The sequence below is a fragment of the Phyllobates terribilis genome, unplaced genomic scaffold, assembly GCF_046119375.1.
Source record: "Phyllobates terribilis strain yellow unplaced genomic scaffold, ASM4611937v1 Scaffold_11__3_contigs__length_659146591, whole genome shotgun sequence".
In the NCBI taxonomy this organism is placed as follows: Eukaryota; Metazoa; Chordata; class Amphibia; order Anura; family Dendrobatidae; genus Phyllobates; species Phyllobates terribilis.
In genome coordinates this window covers 255,212,592-255,221,662 of record NW_027362771.1, presented here as the reverse complement: position 1 = coordinate 255,221,662, position 9,071 = coordinate 255,212,592, and positions in this window count along the sequence as shown.

Here is a 9,071-nt window from a genome sequence, read left to right as displayed (position 1 = left end):
CATTGACAGTGTTGGTTACTGTACTTGTCATTTAGTGTTAAAATAAAGGATTTATTAAAAAAAAAATTGGCGTGAGGTTCCCCGTAATTTTAGTCTCTAGCGGAGGTTAAGCAGACGGCTGGGGCTGATGTTTGAAGCCTGGGAAAGGGGGTAATACCCACGGAGCTTCCCAGGCTACTAATATCAACCCCCAGCTGAATACCTAGCCTTTACTAGCTATTAAAATGGGGGACCCCCCCAAAAAATGACGTTTAGTCCCCCCTATTTTAATAGCTAGCAAAGGCTAGGCAGACAGCTGGGGGCTGATATTAATAGCCCAGGAAGGGTGCCATGAATATTGGCCCCCTCCCAGGCTAGAAACACCAGTCATCAGCCGCCCCAGAAATGGCGCATCCATAGGATGCGCCAATTCTGGCACTTAGCCTCGCTCTTCCCACTGCCCTCTAGCAGTGGCAGTGTGGTAATAGGGCTGGGGTTGATGTCGGCTTATAATGCCAGTTGACATCAAGCCCAGGTTAGTAATGGAGAGGCGTCTATAAGACACCCCCATTACTAACCCCATAGTCAAAGTTACAAAAAAACACAAACACCCAGAATAAAGTCCTTTAATTGAAATAAAGACACAATTGTTTATTGTTCTAAATTAAACCATACTTACCATCACGCCCATTCCAGCTGAAGCCAGCGATCTCCTGCAATAAAAGAAAAATAATAAAGCAACATCATCCTTACCTTTCCATGGTTCCCACGACCGCTTCAGCTCTGCTACATCGAGATGACAGGCTGGATCGCAACAGAACGCTGCCATCCAGCCTGTCATCCCGCAGACACTGAGAAGCACAGGCTTGCTTGCGCTCCTCAGTGTCTGGCTGTGACGGCATCCAGATGAGCCGAGATCATGTCCAATGAACTCAGCTCACCTCATGCACGTCACTGACAGTGTGGGAAAATTCTCCTGCGCATGCGGTGAGCGTGAGAGAATTCTCCTGCTGAAGCGCTGAGCGCAGGAGAATTTTCCCACGCTGTCAGTGACGTGCATGAGGTGAGCTGAGTTCATTGGACATGACCTCGGCTCATCTGGATGCCGTCACAGCCTGACACTGAGGAGCGCAAGCAAGCCTGCGCTTCTCAGTGTCTGCGGGATGACAGGCTGGATGGCAGCGTTCTGTTGCGATCCAGCCTGTCATCTCGATGTAGCAGAGCTGGAGCCGTCCTGGGAACCATGGAAAGGTAAGGATGATGTTGCTTTATTATTTTTCTTTTATTGCAGGAGATCGTTGGCTTCAGCTGGAATGGGCGTGATGGTAAGTATGGTTTAATTTAGAACAATACAGAATTGTGTGTTTATTTCAATTAAAGGACTTTATTCTGGGTGTTGTATTTTTTTTTTAAATACTTTACTAGAAATTCATGGCGATCATGTCTAATATTGGCGTGACCCCATGAATTTCGGGCTTGGGGCCAGCTGATAATGCCAAGCTGGCCTTAACCCCTTTATTACCCAGTGAGCCACCGCACCAGGGCCCTGGATGAGTTGGGTACAGCGCCAGAAGATGGTGCTTCTATGAACGTGCCATTTTCCGGGGTGGCTGCGGACTGCAATTTGCAGCGGGGGGGGGGGGTGCCCATAAAGCTTGGGCCTCCCTGCGCTGCGGATTCCAGCCCCCAGCTGCCTAGTTGTACCTGGCTGGACACAAATCTAGTGCGAAGGCCCACGTCAATTTTTTTTAAATAATTTCCTGAAATAATGTGTCCAGCCAGGTACAGCAGGCAGGAACGGGCTGCCCCCAACCACTAGCTGCCTACTTGTACCTGGCCGCACACAACAATATAGGGAAGCCCTTTTTTTCTTCATTATTTCATGAATTTCATGAAATAATTAAAAAAAAAATGTGGGGCTTCGCCCTATTTTTGTGTCCGGCCAGGTACAACTAGGCAGCTGGGGGCTGGAATCCGCAGCACAGGGAGGCCCATTCCCCCCCGCTGCAAATTGCAGTCCGCAGCCACCCCAGAAAATGGCGCGTTCATAGAAGCGCCATCCTCTGGCGCTGTACTCAACTCATCCAGGGCCCTGGTGCGGTGGCTCACTCGGTAATAAAGGGGTTAGGGCCAGCTTGGCATTATCAGCTGGCCCTAAGCCCGAAATTCATGGGGTCACGCCAATATTAGACATGACCGCCATGAATTTCTAGTAAAGTATTTAAAAAAAACACAACACCCAGAAAAAAGTCCTTTAATTGAAGTAAACACACAATTCTTTATTGTTCTCAATTAAACCATACTTACCATCACACTCATTCCAGCTGAAGCCAACGATCTCCTGCAATAAAAGAAAAATAATAAAGCAACATCATCCTTACCTTTCCATGGTTCCCAGGACAGCTCCAGCTCTGCTACATCGAGATGACTGGCTGGATCGCAACAGAACGCTGCCATCCAGCCTGTCATCCCGCAAACACTGAGAAGCGCAGGCTTGCTTGCGCTCTGCAGTGTCTGGCTGTGACGGCATCCAGATGAGCCGAGGTCATGTCCAATGAACTCAGCTCACCTCATGCACATCACTGACAGCGTGGGAAAATTCTCCTGCGCTCAGCGCTTCAGCAGGAGAATTCTCTCACGCTCACCGCATGCGCAGGAGAATTCTCCCACGCTGTCAGTGACGTGCATGAGGTGAGCAGAGTTCATTGTCGGCTCATCTGGATGCCGTCACAGCCAGACACTGAGGAGCGCAAGCATACCTGCACTTCTCAGTGTCTGCGGGATGGCAGGCTGGATGGCAGCGTTCTGCTGCGGTCCAGCCTGTCATCTCGATGTAGCAGAGCTGGAGCCGTCCTGGGAACCATGGAAAGGTAAGGATGATGTTGCTTTATTATTTTTCTTTTATTGCAGGAGATCGTTGGCTTCAGCTGGAATGGGCGTGATGGTAAGTATGGTTTAATTTAGAACAATAAAGAATTGTCTTTATTTCAATTAAAGGAATTTATTCTGGGTGTTTGTGTTTTTTTGTAACTTTTGACTATGGGGTTAGTAATGGGGGTGTCTTATAGACGCCTCTCCATTACTAACCTGGGCTTGATGTCAACTGGCATTATAAGCTGACATCAACCCCCAACCCTATTACCCCACTGCCACCACTACAGGGCAGTGGGAAGAGCGAGGCTAAGTGCCAGAATTGGCGCATCCATATGCGCCATTTCTGGGACGGCTGACGGCTGGTGTTTCTAGCCTGGGAGGGGGCCAATATTCATGGCACCCTTCCTGGGCTATTAATATCAGCCCCCAGCTTTCTGCTTAGCCTTTGCTAGCTATTAAAATAGGGGGGACCCCACGTCATTTTTTTTGGGGTCCCCCATTTTAATAGCTAGTAAAGGCTAGGTATTCAGCTGGGGGCTGATATTAGTAGCCTGGGAAGCTCCGTGGGTATTACCCCCCTTCCCAGGCTTCAAACATCTGCCCCAGCTGTCTAGCGGAGGTTAAGCAGAGACTAAAATTACGGGGAACCCCACGCCAGTTTTTTTTTTTAATAAATCCTTTATTTTAACACTAAATGACAAGTACAGTAACCAACACGGTCACTGTACTTATTAGATAGATTAGATATATATGTGACTGACATGTTTCTATGTGTGATGCTCTATCTTTCTGTTCTAAATTGTCGGGTACCGGTGTATGCCGCTGATGAATTGCCGGCTTTCCATGTTTCACTGTGAGCACTGTTCCCATCGATTTGGGCAACCTCCTCCCCCAATACATTCTACATTATTGTTAGTTGTTTTCCTTCATGTAGAATTAACCTACAAGGAAAGAAAGGGTTTATTTTCATTCCGATATTTGTGTCCCATTGACTTGCATTGGTTTCCGGTATCGGAATCGGCGATATCCGATACTTTTTGAGTATCGGCCCGATCCGATATTTCCTGATATCGGAAGGTATCGCTCAACACTACTCATCAGTAATCATAAGATGTGATGTTGCAAAGCTTACCTTGTGTTCTTCATCTTTGAAATGTTACTGGCAGCCTATGGAGGTGTTCCGTACTTATGCTCTACTACACTACTAATTTGGTAGAATATAATCCCTTCTTTAAAGAGACTCTGTCAGCATGGAATGACTGTTCAAATAAAGTACAGGCACTCTGTGCATCATAGTGTGACCAATCATTTAATTACACCTTCCCACCTGCTTGGTTTTCTTCTATTTGCAGATAGATGGAAAATAAACGGGGAAGGTGCCTTTAAATGCCGGTACTTTGTTTGAACACTTGTTCTGTGCTGACAGTCCCTTTTTAACAAATGCTGTTAGAAAAATGTCACTTTTTAGAGTGTTTTTGCTCAATAGCGAACCCTTCATTGTCACCCAGCTTGATGTAGAGACAAGAGTCCCTGATTCCAGTGATGTCACTGTTTTATCAGCAGAAGGGTACTCCTAGGGGACTAGGTCATGTACTGCAAACAGAATGTTTTACCATAATATATTGGAGAATTTAATAGATACAAAAAATATAATCCTGTATGCCACCAGCGCATGGAAGTTGATAAAGACAAAGCACCCAAATAACCATTAACTCCAACTTAGAAAATGTTTGCAAATGTCCATAAAGCAAAGCAAAGCAAAAACCTCAATCTTTTCATGAAATAAAATTTACATGTTGCAACAATAGAAAAAAAGGGAGTTACTCAGAACAGTGAATTGTCTCTTCAGAGAGAAAGAGGACTAGAACTCCACCTATAGGAAGTAGTAATCCCAAGTCAATATCTACTCTCTAGCGAGCCTTGTCACATGACTTAGGATACATGCCAGAATCTCAATTTGCAGACACTGCACTGAGGAGGGGCAGTACCCTGAAACATAAATTGTGAGATCTGGTTTGGCTGGGTGAGAGGCATCTGACCAGAATCCAAGGGCTAACTTTTCTCCTTGCTTAGAGTAGCATGTTAAGCAGCACAATGACACACACCTCAGGAGGTTTAGTGAATAGTATAGCTGAATTAGTATTCACATAAGAGGTTCTTCAAAAATACATAAGCCAAAGATTCTATTTATATGAAGCACTAGTAAAGCCGAACTACTTAGGGTATGTGCACACACGTTTGTATTTTCTGCATGAAATCTGCTGATAACTTTTCTCTGGCAGGAAAACAGCTGCGTAAAAAACGCGCGTATTTTGCTGTGTATCTTTGACCACCCATTACTTCTTATGGGTGGAAAATGCAGCAAATATGCTAGTTTCTGCTGAAAAAACGCAGCAAACAAAAAAAGCAACATGTGGGAACAGTGAATTTTGGTTTTAAATACACTTTGCTGGTACTGCCAGACAGCTGAAAATTTACATAAAAAATCTGCTGCAAAAACGCAGCAAAACACAACTTGTGTACACTTACCCTTAACCCCCGGAGCATTTTCCGTTTTTGCATTTTCTTTTTTGCTCCCCTTGTTCCCAGAGCCATAGCGTTTTTATTTTTTGGTCAATATGGCCATGTGAGGGCTTATTTTTTGCGGGACGAGTTGTACTTTTCAACGCCATTACTAGTTTTACCATATCCTGTACGGGAAAACGTGAAAAAAATTCCAAGTGCGGTAAAATTGCAAAAAAAGTGCAATACCACAGTTGTTTTTTATTTTTTACCACGTTCACTGAATGCTAAAACTGACCTGCCCTTCTTATTCTACAGGTCATTACGAGTTCATAGACACCAAACATGTATAGGTTCTTTTATATGTAAGTGGTGAAAAAAATTCCAAAATTTGGTAAAAAAAAAAAAAAAAAAAAAAATAGCGCCATTTTCTAAGACCTGTAGCGTCTCCATTTTTCGTGATCTGGGGCTGGTTGATGGCTTATTTTTTGCGCACCGGGCTGACATTTTTATTGATAACATTTGGGGTAGATCCGATGTTTTGATCGCCCGTTATTGCATTTTATTGCAATTTTGCGGCGACCAAAAAACGTAATTCTGGCATTTAGAATTTTTTTCTCGTTACGCCGTTTACCGATCGGATTAATTCTTTTTTTATATTGATAGATCGGGCGATTCTGAACGCGGCGATACCAAATATGTGTATGTGGGGTTTATTTTTTATTTTATTTTGAATGGGGCAAAAGGGGGGTGATTTAAACTTTTATATTTTTAAAAACTTTTTTTTTTTTACTTTTTGCATGCTTCAATAGTCTTCATAGGAGACTAGAAGCAGCTACTATCCGATCGCCTCTGCTACATACAGGGGACGAGCAGGTCCCCTGCATGCAGCAGAAATGGTCCTGTGCTATGAGCGCCGACCACTAGGTGGCGCTCATAGCGACAAGATCATGACAACCACAGGCGTCTGCTGCAGACCCTGGGTTGTCATGCCCACCCATCGGCGACCCGCGATCACGTGACGTGGTCGCCGGTGGTCGGGGCTTATGACGCGCTACCCGGAAGCGCATGTTAAATGCTGCTGTCAGAGATTGACAGCGGCATTTAACATGTTAACAGCCGCAGGTGGATCGCGATTCCACCCGCGGCTGTTGCGGGCACATGTCAGCTGTAAGAATCAGCTGACATGTGCTCCGTTCAGTGAGGGCTCAGCGCAGCAGCCCTCACTGACCGGGCAGTACGCAAATATGCGTACTAATACGTCCCCGGTAATTAAGGGGTTAAAGGGACTATGTCAGCACAGAATGACTGTTCGACCCAAGTACAGGCGCTCGATGCATCAGGGCATGGCCTAATCCTTTACATACAGTAATGGCCAAAAGTTTTGAGACTGACACCAAAATTATATTTTCACATGATCTGCTGGCCTCTGGTTTTTATTAGTGTTTGTCTGATGTTTATATCACATACAGAAATATAATTGCAATCATATTATGAGTACCAATAGGTTATATTGACAGTTAGAATGAGTTAATGCAGCAAGTCAATATTTGCAGTGTTGCCCCTTCTTCTTCAAGACCTCTGTAATTCTCCCTGGCATGCTCTCAATCAACTTTTAGACCAAATCCTGACTGATAGCAGTCCATTCTTGCATAATCAATGCTTGCATTTTGCCAGAATTTGTTGGTTTTTGTTTGTCCACCCGTCTCTTGATGATTGACCACAAGTTCTCAATGGGATTAAGATCTGGGGAGTTTCCAGGCCATGGACCCAAAATCTCTATGTTTTGTTCCATGAGCCATTTAGTTATCACCTTTGCTTTATGGCAAGGTGCTCCATCATGCTGGAAAATGCATTGTTGGGCGCCAAACTGCTCTTGGACGGTTGGGAGAAGTTGCTCTTGGAGGACATTCTGGTACCATTCTTTATTCATGGCTGTGTTTTTAGGCAAGACTGTGAGTGAGCCGATTCCCTTGGCTGAGAAGCAACCCCACACATGAATGGTTTCAGGATGCTTTACAGTTGGCATGAGACAAGACTGGTGGTAGCGCTCACCTCTTCTTCTCCGAATAAGCTGTTTTCCAGATGTCCCAAACAATCGAAAAGGGGATTCATCAGAGAAAATGACTTTGCCCCAGTCCTCAGCAGTCCACTCCCTGTACCTTTTGCAGAATATCAGTCGGTCCCTGATGTTTTTTTCTGGAGAGAAGTGGCTTCTTTGCTGCCCTCCTTGAAACCAGCCCTTGCTCAAAGAGTCTCCGCCTCACAGTGCGTGCAGAAGCACTCACACCAGCCTGCTGCCATTCCTGAGCAAGCTCGGCACTGCTGGTAGTCCGATCCCGCAGCTGAAACAGTTTTAAGATACGGTCCTGGCGCTTGCTGGTCTTTCTTGGGCGCCCTGTAGCCTTTTTGACAACAATAGAAGCTCTCTCCTTGAAGTTCTTGATGATGCGATAGATTGTTGACTGAGGTGCAATCTTTGTAGCTGCGATACTCTTCCCTGTTAGGCCATTTTTGTGCAGTGCAATGATGGCTGCATGTGTTTCTTTAGAGATAACCATGGTTAACTGAAGAGAAACAATGATACCAAGAACCAGCCTCCTTTTAAAGTGTCCCGTGATGTCATTCTTACTTAATCATGACTGATTGATCGCCAGCCCTGTCCTCATCAACACCCACACCTGTGTTAATGGATCAATCACTAAAACGATGTTAGCTGCTCCTTTTAAGGCAGGACTGCAATGATGTTGAAATGTGTTTTGGGGGTTAAAGTTCATTTTCTTGGCAAATATTGACTTTGCAAGTACAGTAATTGCTGTTAAGCTGATCACTCTTTGACATTCAGGAGTATATGCAAATTGCCATTACAAAAAATGAAGCAGTAAACTTTGGAAAAATTACTATTTGTCTCATTCTCAATACTTTTGGCCATGACTGTACACCTTCTTGCTTTCCTTTTATCTCCACTTTTACCCCTTGGCTCTATGAAGCTAGAGCTGTCAAAGAGGGTTTGGCTATAGAGGGAAAACGGAAAGGTGTATTTCAATGATTGGCCACGCCTTAGTGCACCAAGCGCCTGTACTTGGTTTCAACAGTCATACTGTGCTTACAGTCCCATTAAAGGTACTTTCTCAGCACAGGATGACTGGTCAAACTAAGTACTGCTGCTCGTAGGGCCAGTCATTTAAATACACCTTCACACCTGCTGCTTTTTCCCTCAGTCATCACTTCCCCACTTCTTTGTCAGCTCTGGCTCCATAGAGCCAGTTAAGAGGGGAGAGAGATATGGAAACCAAGCAGGTGAGAAGGTGTATATAAATGATTGGCACATAGTGCCTGTAATTGGTTTGAACAATCATTCTGTGCTGACAGAGCCCCTGTTCTGTGGTGTGTGTTGCCATTCTATTTAAGTAATTTGCTTTATGTTTTCTATTATTGCTACATGTAATAAAGATAGAAGTAAAAAAAAAAAACCTCAATCTTTTGGCTATTTGCGCACTTTTTTGATGAGGGCATTGAAGGACTAGTAAACCTCGCAGCTTTCTGTGCACATTCTGCATAGGCAAAATGCTGCGATTCAGTGGTGTTGTTGGGGTTGTACTGAGCTCGGCATTCAGAGAACTGGTAGGTCTGCAGCAGACAAAATAGTTTTTAATAAAAACAGCAGCACCCAGTAAACTAAGTTACTGGAATCGGGGCCTTTGCTTCTACAACAT